Source organism: Aotus nancymaae, unplaced genomic scaffold (assembly GCF_030222135.1).
Source record: "Aotus nancymaae isolate 86718 unplaced genomic scaffold, 86718_ANA_hifiasm-v0.15.2.pri h1tg000046l, whole genome shotgun sequence".
Classification (NCBI taxonomy): domain Eukaryota; kingdom Metazoa; phylum Chordata; class Mammalia; order Primates; family Aotidae; genus Aotus; species Aotus nancymaae.
The window spans coordinates 29927482-29941124 of record NW_026988460.1 but is presented as its reverse complement, the minus strand read 5'-3'; the positions used below and the strand labels follow the sequence as shown (position 1 = coordinate 29941124).

At 51.1% G+C, this 13643-nt stretch overlaps 1 pseudogene; it reads right to left on the bottom strand.

The window, feature by feature from the left end:
* Positions 1–293: 293 nt before the first annotated feature.
* Positions 294–390, bottom strand: LOC135268908 (small nucleolar RNA U13; annotated as a pseudogene).
* Positions 391–13643: the final 13253 nt, after the last annotated feature.

Sequence of the window (13643 nt, the reverse complement as noted above, 5' to 3'; positions counted from 1 at the left end):
TGGCTTGTACGTGGTCTTCTGTCTCTGCCTTGACATTGTCTTCCCTTTGCAGGTGTCTTTGTCCACACATGCCCTTTTTATAAGGACACCAGGCACACGGGATTAGGATTCACCCTCGTTACCTCAGCTTAGCTTGATCACATGTGAAGAGCCTATTTCCAAATAAGGTCGCATCCATAGACCCTGCGGCGTAGGGCTTCAGCGTCCTTCGGGGAGACACAGGACAATGCATAATGCCATAGATTTGCAAATATCTTTAGTTTGAGTTTCTGGGTTTTATTTTTTCTTTTTCACATCAGATGGGTGATGTGATGATACCGTTACAAGTTTTGAGGAAGGCACATATCATACAATAGCATGAAAACCCAATCGTCATGCTTAGGTTTGGGTTTTTTAATTTTAATTTTAATTTTTCTTGAGGCAGGGTCTTGCTGCATTACTCAGGCTGGAGGGCAGTGGTGCAAAATGGCTCACTGCAGCCTTGACATCCTGGGCTCCAGTGATTTTCCCACCCCATCCTCCCAAAGTGCTAGGATTATAGGAATGAGCCACCATGCCCAGCTGTTCCCTATTTTTTGTTTGTATGTTGTTCTTTTTATTCAAAAATACACCTTTGCAGCTGGGCATGCTGGCTCAGGCCTGTAATCCTCAGCACATTGGGAGGCCAAGGCAGGTGGATCACTTGAGGTCAGGAGTTCAAGACTAGCCTGGCCAACATGGTGTAACGCCTTCTCTACTAAAAATACAAAAATGAGCTGGACGTGGTGGTGCGTGCCTGTAATCCCAGTGACTCGGGAAGCTTAGGCAGGAGAACCACTTGAACCCTGGAGGCAGAGGTTGCTGTGAGCCAAGTTCATACTACTGCACTCCAGACTGGGTGGCAGAGCGAGACTCTGACTCAAAAAAATATATATACATACATATATGTACACACCCACACACACTTCACATACACTCACATACACACACACACACACACACACACACACACACCTTGGCAATCTTTTTTTTTTTTTGAGGTGGAGTTTCACTGTTGTTACCCAGGCTGGAGTGCAATGGCGCGATCTCGGCTCACCACAACCTCCGCCTCCTGGGTTCAAGCAAATCTCCTGCCTCAGCCTCCCGAGTAGCTGGGATTACAGGTGCGCACCACCATGCCCAGCTAATTTTTGTATTTTTAGTAGAGACGGGGTTTCACCTTGTTGACCAGAATGGTCTCGATCTCTTGACCTCATGATCCACCTGCCTCAGTCTCACAAAGTGCTGGGATAATAGGCGCGAGCCACCGCGCCCCGCCGGCAATCTTTTTATATATCAGCATTCACTGGTACAATTTAAATTCTATGGTAGATTTCATTTAGATTAATACAATCTAAATATTATTCTATTAAGTTCTACAACTAAAAAAGGCAATGCGTTTAAATGATTCAAAGTTCAAAAACTTTGAAAGAGTATAGAACTGAGTCTCCCATATGGCAGCCAGTGGCATATGTGTTTATTAAAATCTAAGTGAGGCCGGATATGGTGGCTCATGCCTGTAATCCCAGCACTTTGGGAGGCCCAGTCAGGTGGCTCACCTGAGGTCAGGAGTTTGAGAGCAGCCTGACCAACATGGTGAAACCCCATCTCTACTAAAAACACAAAAAGTAGCCAGATGTGGTGGTGAGCCCCTGTAACCCTATATACTTGGGAAGCTGAGGCAGGAGAACTGCTTCAACCTGGGGGACAGAGGTCATAGTGAGCCAAGATCATGCAGCCTGGGCAACGGAGCGAGACTCCATCTCAAAAAAGAAAAAAATATCTATCTAAATGAATTAACATTAATGAAAATGAAGGATTTGGTTCTTTGGCTGCGTGGGCCACATTTCAGGTGCTCCACAGCTGCAGGTGGCCCTGAATCATGGTCCTCATTGCAAAAAGTTCCATTGGTTGGTGCTGGTGCAGCCTTAAAGCCGCTCTCCCACCCCTCCTGAAAGCCAACCACTGTTAGGGTTTCTTTGGTGATTCTTTTCCGAGATGATCTATGCACACAATCAGCACGTGGAGTTAATATATCCACCTAAAAAAATCAGCGTCTTCCGTGTAGTGCGAATGACCATGTAATAGTCCATGGAATGGAATGTATTCAGCTAGTTTCATAATGAAGTGCTCCTGAGTTTTTCCCAGGTTTCCTCTCTTATGATTATTCTGTGGTGAACACCATCCTCTCTGCAGAGTAAATTCTTAACAGTGGAATTCCCTGGCCACGAGGTTTGTATGTTTTTTCTCTTTTCTTTTCTTTTTTCTTCCTTTCTTTTTTCTTTTCTTCCTTTCCCTCCCTCCCTCTATTCCCTCTCTTTTCTTCTTCCTACTTCTTTTCTTCCCTTTTCCCCCTCTCTTCCCCCCACTTTTCTCTCTCCACTTTGCTCTTTCTTTTACAAGGTCTTCTATGCAATGGCATGATCCTAGATCACTGCAGCCTTGAACCCCTGGGCCCAAGCGATCCTCTTGCCTCAGCCTCCCAAGTAGCTGGGAATAAGGCCTGTGCCACCATGCCCTTCTATTTTTAATTTTCTTTTTTGTGGAGATGAGTCTTACTATGTTGTCCAGGCTCATTTTTATCTTAGTAGGTGCTCTTCAATGGATCTTACCCAAGGGTACCTGGATGGAACTTAGTGAGTCACTTGAAGGCCTTGTTGAAGTTTCATGTCTGTCTCTCTGGGGAGAAGATTTAAAACTTCTATCCCCTTTTCATGCAGATTGCTGACTTCAAAAATTATACAAATGTTGGGGGGCTGAGGCATGAAGTCAGGAATTTGGGACCAGGCTGGCCAAGAAGGTGAAACCTTGTCTCTACCAAAAACACAAAACATACTTAGACGTGGTGGTGCATGCCCATAGGTCCAGCTTCTCAGAAGGCTGAGGCAGGCAAATTGCTTGAATCTGGAAGGTGGAGGTTGCAGTGAGTCAAGACTGTGCCACTTTACTCCAGCCATGGTACAAATAGCAGCTTTAGACTTGATCCTGCCAGGCATGACCACTGGGCACGTTCAGCAGTGGATCACCCAATTCTGCCTCGGTTTCCAGTATCTTCTCAGAGAGGCCTGGAGTGGAACGTCTGAAGCCAGGCTGGATGTCTTGCTGCATAAATACTCTCTCCACTTCCACCTGTGCCATCAGCCTGGGTGGGGAGAAGACCCATGTCAGGGGAGAGCCGTCTTACTCCTAAAGCCCCACCTGTCTGATGGCTGAGACTTCTGCCTCATTTCCAGAACTCCCAGGGGCCCTTGAATGTCTTGTTATTTGCTAAATGTGCAAGCACAGATTGCCTGTACCTCCCCTCAGACCTTCCTGCCATGCTATAGAGCTGTCTGAAGCCTGGAAATGTTTATTTGCCATTGGGGAAATTCTAGTTCCATCTGCCCCAGACTCATCAATTTACAGTAACAACTGGCACTCTGTAACTTTCTGGAGCCTACTCCAGCAGACAGGAGGTTCCTTCTTCAAGTCCTTTTTGTAACCCCATACAAGATGAGGAAACTGAGGCAGACGAGCTCATGAATACAAAGTGCCAGAGCTTGGGTTCAACCTCAAATCCCTGGGCCCAGGGGTTCGAGGCTTGGGTTCAACCTTAACTTTTGTGGGATTTCAGGTTGGTGTGGGAAGTGCTCTGTTTGACACCTCCTCCCTGTGTGGGTGGAGGTTGGGTCCTAGGTTGCCTGGAGAGCCCCAGTTTACTCCTGCTGACCTGATGCATTTGTGACTAGTGTTCTCTTTAACTGTAAAGTGTTGTGGTTTGGGAGAGAAATTCTGTGCTCCCCCCGTTCACATGCACCCTGAGGAAGTTCTGACGGCACCGCACGGCCTCTGATACACACTGGAGAAAGCCGGCACTAGGATGTGCCTGTCAGCAGGAAGAGCTGCGAGCATCTACAACCACATGTAGACATATCTGTACACATACATTCATATACACACCTCCATATATATACACACCTTTGCACACATCCATACACATGTCTGTATACCCACACATTCATACACATGTCTACATATAGACACATCCATGTACACATCACTGTACACACATCCATATCCACACATTTGTACACACATATCCATGTATTTCCATGTATGTATACATACACATCTATACACATCCATGTACAGATACATCTGTACACAGATGCACACACATTCATACACACACATCTGCACACATGTCAGTGGGGATCAGGGAAACACAGCATTAAGTAGTGACGGCCTGGTAATAGTATTGTTTTGACATCTTTTGGGTGAACTGACCGGCTAGTGGCTATCAGAGGGGCATGTGGTGTTTGTTCACAGGTTGGCAAGGCCATCAAAGATGATATTTGTAGTTCCTCATGGCTGTTCTAGAGGATCTCCCTGTGGGGCCTTGGAGTGTAGTGAGCTGCCCCGTGGCCCACCTGCCAGTGTATGCACCAGTGACCAACAAAGTTCTGGCTTCATGGGCCTCAAGGACTTTGGATTGTACTGCAAGAAACCCTAGTGTTCCATCATTGAACGTGTCTGGTTGCCACGTGGAGATCTATTGCCAGTGGCAGGATGGGAGCCAGGAGAGCCAGGAGGATGTTATAATGAGACAGGTGTGATGACCAGGGCTGGAGCTGGTGTGCAGCGGAGGTGACAGATGGGGTTGGTTCTAGTCACATAGCAATGGTCGACTGAGTTCCTGATGGATCCAATGAGGGGGTTGTCAAGGAGAGAAGAGGAGTCCTTTGTATTTATGTCTCAGTTTGTAACACAGCTTTCTAATTTTGAGAAATCTGGAGTTTAAAAAATTGAGGAAGGACTGGGCACAGTGGCTCATGCCTGTAATCCCAGCACTTTGGGAAGCCAAGGCAGGCAGATAACTTGGGCTCAGGAGTTTGAGACCAGACTGGCCAACATGGCAAAACCCTGTCTTTACTAAAAATAGAAAAATTAGCTGGGCACTGTGGTGTGTGCCTGTCATCCCAGCTACTTGGGAGGCTGTGGCAGGAGAATCACTTGAACCCGGGAGACAAAGGTTGCATTGAACCAGGATCCCGCCACTGCACTCCAGCCTGGGTAACAGAGTGAGACTGCATCTCAAGAAAAATCAAAAACTAGGGAAGGAACCGCATACAAAGCCATTAGCTGGGCTGTCTCCTGCCCTCTGCAGTCCCAGGTTGTGTGGTCATGGCTGGGCCTGCTGGCCAAGCCTGTCATTCCAGGTGACACCAAGGCCTTTTCAGGGCTAGAGCGACCTGCAGCCACCCATGGTCAGCAAGGCCGAGTGGTTCCAGGCGCAGCTGGAGATGAAACTGGTGATGGGGGCAGCCCTGTCATCTTTACAGGAAACCTCACATGGCAGGCGGGCAGCAAGCTGGCCTCTCCGCATTGCTGAGCCATCTGCTGAGTGACCAAGGCCATCTGACAGGTAGGTGATGAGACCCCTTTTGCCCTATCTCCTCCATGGCCAGGCTAGGGTCTGGGCCAAATGCTTCCTGATGGTCCTCATCACCCCAGCCTCTCAATATCAACATCCCATCTAAGGACAGATGCAGGCTCAGTGTGAGCCCCCAGAACCTACCCCAACCTCCAACCTCCCCCACAAACCTTAAAATAGCAGCTTTAGGGAAGTTTTTATTCTCACCTACGATAAGAAAAACATAACATTTTGACCTAAAATACACGGGGCATTTAAAACACACACATAGGCTGAGCAGGTGGTGGCGCCTGGGTGTGCCGCTTATGTGTTCTGAAAGATTCCAAGGTAAGGACAGGAGCCGGGGCTGGGGGCACTTGGAGCGGTGGCTGTTGACCACCTCATGTGGGTGTTTGGGAGTCATAATAGCTGGCCCATTTCCACCTGTGTGTTCTGGATGACCTTCAGTGTTGCAGAAGCAGAAGCTTCAGAAGGTGAAATTTACCCAACAACACATGATGTGTGGTTAATTCTTTTGTCATCTGTTCTATTTGATTTTGTTTCATTCTACTTTTTTTTTTTTGAGACAGTCTCACAGTATTGTTGGGACTGAATGCAGTGGTGCAATCTTGGCTCACCACAGCCTCTGCCTCCTGGGTTCAAGCGATTCTCCTGCCTCAGCCTCCTGGGTAGCTGGGATTATAGATGCCCACCACCATACTTGGTTAATTTTCTTTCTTTTTTTTTTTTTTTTTTTTTTTGTATTTCTAGTAGAGACTCTGTTTCACTTGGCCAGGCTGGTCTCGGACTCCTGACCTCAGGAAATCTGCCTGCCTTGGCCTCCCAAAGTGCTGGGATTACAGGCATGAGCCACTGCACCTGGCCTCATTCTACTTCATCCTTGGACCAAGCACGGTGTCCCATGCCTATAATCTCAGCACTTTGGGAAACCAAGGCAGGAGGATTGCTTGAGCCCAGGAGTTCAAGACCAGCCTGGGAAACATGGCGAAACCCTATGTCTACTAAAAATACAAAAATTAGGCAGAAGCAGTGGCAGGTGTCTGTAATCCCAGCTTCTCCAGAGGCTGAGGCTGGAGAATCACTTGAACTGGAGAGGAGCTATGGGAAACACTGGGATGAGAGCAGCAACAAGAGGCATCTTCATGTCAGCCAGACCTTCAAGAATGACTTGGGGCCCACCCTGAGCAATCACTTCATGGAGGTAAGCCCGGCCACTGCAGCAGAGCCATTCTCTGTGAGTCCAGCGTGGACAGCGGGAGCTAGGGAACCCCTCATGGCCCTCTCGCCCTGGCTGCAAGGATGCAGGCAGCTGAAGCTCAGTCTTGGTGACTTTCTCTTTTGCATGTCCAGCCCCACATCCCCAGGGGTGAGAAACGCTTGTCACAGTGCCAAGGACTGGAAGGAGGGCTTGGGAAACACAGATTTCCAGCTGTAAAAATGCATTTTGGAAACAGCAGTTCGCTTTTAGTTTTTCCCAGAGTGGGGGTTCTTTTGCTGAGTTAGGAATGATGGTGTGCTCAGCAGCTGAACAGGTGGTGGTTCTTCTACAGCATGCATTTAACCTTGTACTTTTTTTTTTTTCCTTTTCACATCCAATCCTGCAAATGGTGGTGGCTTTTTTTTTTTTGAGACGGAGTCTTGCTGTGTTACCAGGCTGGAGTGCAGTGGCATGATCTCGGCTCACTGCAACCTCTGCCTCCTGTATTCAAGTGATTCTCCTGCCTCAGCCTCTCAAGTAGCTGGGACTACAGGCATGCACCAAAATGCCTGGCTCATTTTTGTATTTTTAGTAGAGATAGAGTTTCACCATTTTGGCCAGGATGGTCTTGATCTCTTGACCTCGTGATCCACCAGCCTCAGCCTCCCAAAGTTCTGGGATTATAAGTGAGAGCTACTGTGCCTGACCCAACCTTCATTTTTTCATAGGCTTCTGTCTTATTCTTACAAAGTCTCCAAGATGATATCCCTTATGCCTGCTGCCTAGGTTTCTTCAGTCTGCCCCTGCTTTCCTTTGAGTGTACAGCCTTGTTTCTGTGAAGCTCACTGCCACAGAGTCTCTTTCTGGTTCCATGATGAGCTCTCTGTGGCTCTGTGGTCATTAAATGCTCACAGCGGCTGCCCCGACTGCCCTCCTGGCAGGACTAGGAACTTCTGGCCTCTCCACCATCTGGGGCTAAGACCTTGTCCAATGCCAGTGTGGGTGTCCCTCTGACTGGCTATTGAATGTTACCTCCATATCCTCTCTGCCATGCCAGAGTCCCATGGCCACCCACAGGGCAGTGAATTTGGAAGAGTGCTCCAGGACTCGGCACACTGTGCTGTTCGTGGCTGTCATTGACTACAGTGAGAGGAGGCAGGAGTGTTGGTGCAGGGAAGGGGGCCAGGGCAGAGTTCAGGGGGAACCAAGGCCAGCACCCAGTGTCCTCTCCCAGTCCCTGCACCTTCACATGGGACACACTTGGCTCTCCCAGCACTATGTCACCCCAGGTGTTTAGTGGCGCTGCCTAATTGGCAGGTGCTGCTTGGCTCAGAGCACACTGTCAGACTCCTAGGAGGCAAGCAGGGGTCTGGCATAAACCACGTTTGTACAAACAGTTCAGGTGCAGAGAGCCTGGTATCACTTCTAGGATTGGTGGGAACCCTCCCCAATCCAAGTTCCCAGACAACTTATGAGCAGGCCATGCAGAAGCAGCTCGGGTCTGCTGTAACAACTCACCTGCAATCTTCAGTGCCTTCTGCTCTATTCCTTTTCCCCCCACTTCCCCCCAGTCTTAATCCCAGGAACAGGCCCTATCTCCTCGAGGCCTGGGCTGGGCCTCTGAGCTGCCCAGAGGCCTCATGGTGGGTGGTGGCTGCCCGTTGCAAGGCCCCTGGCCACACTGAAGAATGCCTACCTGGAGGTGATGCTGCGGCCCCTGGAGGAAGTGTGGCAGGAGTGGGCAGAGAAGGCCATGTGGTGGCTACAGGCCTGGGTGCCCAGAATGCCAGGCAACCGGGGTCCCAGACCCATCAGGATGGCCCTGGGGGCTGTGAAAGCCACCCTGGAGCTGGTGAGTGAGAGCGAGGATGGGGCGTGGCTGGCAGTTGATGACTGAGACAGCTCTCACTGTCCCCTCCCTCTCCAGGTGGCCCACCAGATGCTGTCCTGGGCTGAGGCCACGTTCTCATGGGCACTGAAGATGCTCTGCAAACCCCTGCTGGACCTGTATGACCTCATAACCAGGTAACGCAGGGTTGGGAGTGGCACATCCGGCCACCTGCCACATATCAGGTGTGATGCTGAATGCTTCCACACACTCTGACTCACGGACTCCTCTGACTGCCCCGCACAGAGGCTTCTTCACTCCCCATTTCACAGGAGAGGAAGCTGGGGTTTCTTCCTGACTCCACAGAAACCTCGTGAGCATGGTCCCAGTGCAGGCAGGATTTTAAGAGCTGCTGCAGAGGACCACAGTGGGCGAGGCTGACCCCTGCCTTCAGGAAGCTCAGTTTTACTCAGAGACAGACACGAAGCACAAGAAATCTACAGCAGGGTGTGCACCACTCCCTGCAGAGAGCCTGAATCACCTCTTATGCAGGCCATTCTGCTCTGTCACATTTCCTTGCTTTTGCTTTGTAATCATTTTTTTTTTTTGAGATGGAGTCTCGCTCTGTCTCAGTGGTGTGATCTCATCTCATTGCAACATCTGTCTCCTATGTTCAAGTGATTCTCCTGCCTCAGCCCTCCTAGTTGCTGGGACTACAGGTATGTGCGTTACTGCACCTGGCTATTTTTTTGCATTTTTAGTAAAGACAGCGTTTTGCCACTCCAGGCTGGTCTCAAACTCCTGACCTTCAGTGATGCAACCCCTTTGGCCTTCCAAAGTGTTGGGATTACAGGCATGAGCCACCACTCCTGGCCTGTTTTGTAATCTTTTAAACACATAAAAGCCCTTCTTTCTCGTGGGCTGTGCAGAAGCTGACCACAGGCTGGGTGTGGCCCACTGTCTATCATTTACCACCACTGAGCCATACATTAGGTGGTGGGCTGGGGATCCTATGGTGTGGCCATGGCCAGCTTTGAGGAGAAGGTACAGTTTGAGCAAGAGCTATGGGGCCAGTGTGGGAACAGAGCTGCAGGTGGGGGCACCACTGCACAGAGGCCTGGGAGAGGGATGTGCCTGGCCTGTTTTTGAGATGGAGTCTCATGCTCTGTCACCCAGGCTGGAGTGCTGTGGTGTGATCTCAGCTCACTGCAACCTCTGCCTCTCAAATTCAAGTGATTCTCCTGCCTCAGCCTCCCAAGTAGCTGGGATTACAAGCATTTACCATCATACATGGCTAATTTTTGTACATCTAGTAGAGATGGGGTTTCACTATATTAGCCAGGCTGGTCTCAGAATCCTGGGCTCCAGAGACTTGGTGCTGGGATTACAGGCATGAGCCACCTTGCCTGGCCTGTTTGAATAGCAAGGTGGTGGGGCTGATGCAACTGGGAGGGACTGGGAGGTCCCAAGTCTGGGGGATGAGGGGAGGACTCTGGCTTCTGCTCTGACCTAGGAAGGATGTGATCACCCTTTCACTTCAAAAGGCCCCTTTGGTCCCTGTGTTGAGAACACGGGGGTGGTGGATAGAAGTGGGGAACCCAGTCTAGAGCAGGGGCCTGGGGACCAAATATCCTTTTCCCTCACAGCCATGAGGTCCACCAGGAACTGGGCTCCATGCAAGGGGGCCGCCCCTTCTTCCATGTTGGTGGGCTTGCAGAGCGTCTGGACTCCAGCTCTCCCTCTTACTGGGATTCCTCTGCATCTGCTCTGTGTGCCTCAGTTTCCCCAGCTGTAGAATAGGGACTAAACTCACATCATGGGGAAAAGGCTCCATGTAACACAAGTTCCTGCTCCTGCTGCATTGCGGTAAGAATGTAGGCTGAGGAAGGGAAGAGCTCCCAGGGCGGGGCTTTGGCTTGGTTGAAGAATCACCTGTCTGGTTGTTTGCCTACCTGGTAGTGGGATCTCATGGTGGTGCCAAAAAAATGGATTCAACTGGCAGTGAGCGTGTTGAAGCTGCTTCCTGCCCCCAGCTGCAGGGCCTCTGGGCTCCCTAAAAGGTAAGTGAGGCTACCAGGCCCTCCCCCTCACTGGCCCATCAACAATAGAGTGTGCAATGTTCCTCTTCCCACTCCACCCCCACGTGAGCCGAGATCTCCCTGATCATTCGGATCTCACAGGCTTGACCCTACACTACATATTGAGAAAGTTCCAGTCCTCCCCTCAACTGTAGAAATTTCCTAGACATGTTGGTTGGGCACACTTGCTCATGCCTGTAATCTCAGCACTTTGGGCAGATCACTTGAGGTCAGGAGTTCAAGACCAGCCTGGCCAACATGGTGAAACTCTGATTCTACTAAAAGTTCAAAAATTAGCCAGGCATGGCAGTGACTGCATATAGTTCCTACTCTGGAGGCAGAGACAGGAGAATTACTTAAACCCAGGAGGCAGAGGTTGCAGGGAGTCGAGATTGTACCACTATACCCGAGCTTGGGAAACAGAATGAGATTCTGTCTCAAAAAACAAAACAATTTCCTACACCTTCCAGCTCCTGTCCTTGGCATCCGCACACACAGGCCCATGCTGCCCAAGACCCAGGGGGCAGATCAGACATGATATCAGACATCTGTGTCCTCAAAATAGGGCAGCTTGTTTCTGTCCCAGCCTCACCCCCTATGTCTGCTGTCATGCCGGCCTCTGTCCTCCTCCATCTCATTATGGGATTTCCTAGAAAAAGGACAGCCCCTCCCTGAGAGTCACCCCAATGCTCACCATGGCAGAGCTCTTTCTGTGGACCTGTGAGCTCCCACTCTGCAGCAAAAAGCAGCAAGGCTCAGCTAGGCATAGTGACTTGTCCTGTTTGTTCCCTCTAGGAACTACTCAGTGGTGGCAACATTATCACTGCTGCCTCAGAGCGATGAGCCCCTGGACATGGCCCGGGTGACCAGCTGCCTGGTGGAGTAGAAGCTTCTGTGGCCTCCAAGAGCCATCCAGGGCCAACGTGCTGGCTGAGTTCTACCAGCTCAGATGTCACCTGCTTCAGGGTCTCTGGGAGTGTGAGTCCTGCCCCGGGCTGTGCCACCCTCCTCCCTGGGATCCCCCTGCCCCATGGGCACAGCAGCAGGGCCATGCAGGGACAGATACCATGGGGGCACAGGGAAGTCTGCAGAGGCTTGTGGCATCACAGTGCCAGGCCCAGAGCTTATTGGACTTCCCAGGGTCCTATGGGACTAGGGCTGAGGCTGCACATCCTGCTTTTCTCCAGATTATAAGGCCTAGGCCAGCAGTGCAGCCAACAGTGGTGTTGGGATGACCAGCTCTGGGCTCCTGGGGAGCTTGTGTGTGGCTCAGGTGAGTCTGCTAAGGTCTGTGGACTTGGATTCCTCCACTGAAATGCAGGTAACCACGTGGCTCACTCACTTGGGTAAGGGGCATGTAAGGTTCTTAATGCACAAGGGAGCCCCTCATGTCCAAGGGGGAGCCATGGTACCCAGGCTTGGCAAGGAGCGGTTTATCTGTGTGGGACTCACATGGAGGCCTACAGCTCCCTAGAAGCGTGGGTGTAGTCAGGTCTAAGCAGCACACTGATCTTGTAGAAAACAGCCTGGTCTTCAAGTTCTGTGTGACCATTGGCTTCTCTGTGCCCCTCAGTTCTGACAGCTGACCACGGGGCTGGTAGAGCCTCCCTTGGGATGCTGGCCCTGACCATCAGGTGTCTGGCTGTGCATGATGGATGGTGCTTTCCCGCCACAGGCACAAGCACCCCCAAGGCACAGCTCAGGGGCAGTGCTGGCTGGACTGGTCAGACCTGCTTCTTCACAAGTAATCTCTTCCCTACCCTGAACAGGGCAGGTCTGCAGGACACTGCTGTCATGTTTGAGGGAGCTATTGGTCATCCACTTAAATAGTCAATGTTCCCCCCCCACCACCACCAGTAGCTTCCTTTAGATTAAATGGATGACTTGTATGATTTTGTTTTTTTGAGACTAGATCTCACTCTGTTGTCATGGTTGGAGTGCAGTGGTGCGATCTCGGCTCCCTGCACCCTTGACCTCCTGGGTTCAAGTGAGCCTCCTGCCTCAGCCCTGCAAAGTGCTGGGATGGCTTAGCACCACCATGCCCAGCCGGTGTGTGAATTTTAAGTGCATGATTCAGTGGCTTCTAGTTTATTCAGAGTTGTGCATGCCTCACCACAATCAATTTTAAAACATTTTTATCCTAAAATGAAACCCTGCAGCTACCAGTCTGCCTGCTGTGTCCATGGCTGTGCCTGCTCTGGACATCTGATGTAAACAAACAGAAGTATGACTATATGGCCTCCGAGCCAGGCTTTGTTACTTAGCACAGCAGTTTTGTAGTGGGTCTGGGGACTCCATTCCTTGTTAGGTCTGAATTGGCCATAGCCCTTCAGCTCATGTCATCCTGAAGCAGGTGGGGGACCACTGGGCCTCTGGCTGCTGCACCAGGGAAGGGGGACTCCTGGCCTCAGGGTAGGCTAAGCCGGCTCTAGGCATTGGTGCCCAGCAGGCATTGGGCTCCCACTGTGGTGGGTGGAGCTGGCTCCACTCACCCTGCCTTTGGGGCTGCTTCTCCCCAGACCATGCCCTGGTGGCCCGAGCCCAGCATGTGGTGACTTTTGACAGCCAGGTGTGGGACCTCAGCACCCAGTGTGGCAGCATCCTGCTGGCCCAAGACTTTGCTCACAACACATTCTCCCTGATGCTGAGTCGGACAGGTTTGGGGCTCATGGCCCTGACTGTGGAGCTGAACCACCTGACCTTCATCTTTGCTACCAAAGCCTGCAGGTGAGGAGAAGCCCGAGCTTCCCCTGGAGACCTGTGCCTGTGGCAAGTCACCTGGGGGTATAGCCCTTTCAAGCTTGACCTGGTTGTGGGTCAGCCCTCCTGCCCACCCACTCTGGTCCACAGGCTGTAAAACTCCTCCCTGCCAGGGGAGAGCTGTCCAGACCTCCAGCTGCCTCTTGCCATGAAAAGAAGGGACATCCCCAGGATTGAGCTGGCCAGTGAGGATGGGGACTCCATCTCCTGGGTCATGCCCACCGGCCTCTGCAGCCTGACTCTGGGCCTCTCACACCCTGGTGAGTCTGGGCCCCAGCAGGGTTGGCCCCACCGCCAAAAGCCTCTTCAGGATGCACCATTCTTAGCTTCCAGTGTGACAGGTCCCTG